Source organism: Heptranchias perlo, unplaced genomic scaffold (genome assembly GCF_035084215.1).
Source record: "Heptranchias perlo isolate sHepPer1 unplaced genomic scaffold, sHepPer1.hap1 HAP1_SCAFFOLD_52, whole genome shotgun sequence".
Taxonomy (NCBI): Eukaryota; Metazoa; Chordata; class Chondrichthyes; order Hexanchiformes; family Hexanchidae; genus Heptranchias; species Heptranchias perlo.
The window spans coordinates 4,518,903-4,519,189 of NW_027139537.1; the positions used below are offsets into that span (position 1 = coordinate 4,518,903).

Below are 287 nucleotides of genomic sequence, written 5' to 3' on the forward strand. Positions count from 1 at the left end.
GCCTTCTTAGCGCAGCAGGCAGCGCGTCAGTCTCATAATCTGAAGGTCCTGAGTTCAATCCTCAGAGAAGGCATTTTTAAGCTTTTTTTTCCATCTTTGCTCAAGACCAAAATCAAGAATTTTTGCTTCCTGCAGCACACCAAAAGATTTGCTGCCCCTTGACCTCTCTGTACCGTAGCACGCAGTGAAGCTTAAGAAGTACATGGACCATGGGCTCGCTGAAAACTGACGCCACTTTTGTTGCTGGACAATTGACCAAAGTAAAAAGGTGAGTGGAGAATGCAAGA

The 287-nt window shown here is 45.6% G+C and overlaps 1 non-coding gene across 1 annotated transcript; it reads left to right on the forward strand.

The window, feature by feature from the left end:
* On the forward strand, positions 1-73 carry trnam-cau (transfer RNA methionine (anticodon CAU)). The gene has a single exon. It is a non-coding gene; the product is annotated as a tRNA-Met (tRNA).
* The last annotated feature ends 214 nt before the right edge of the window (positions 74-287 follow it).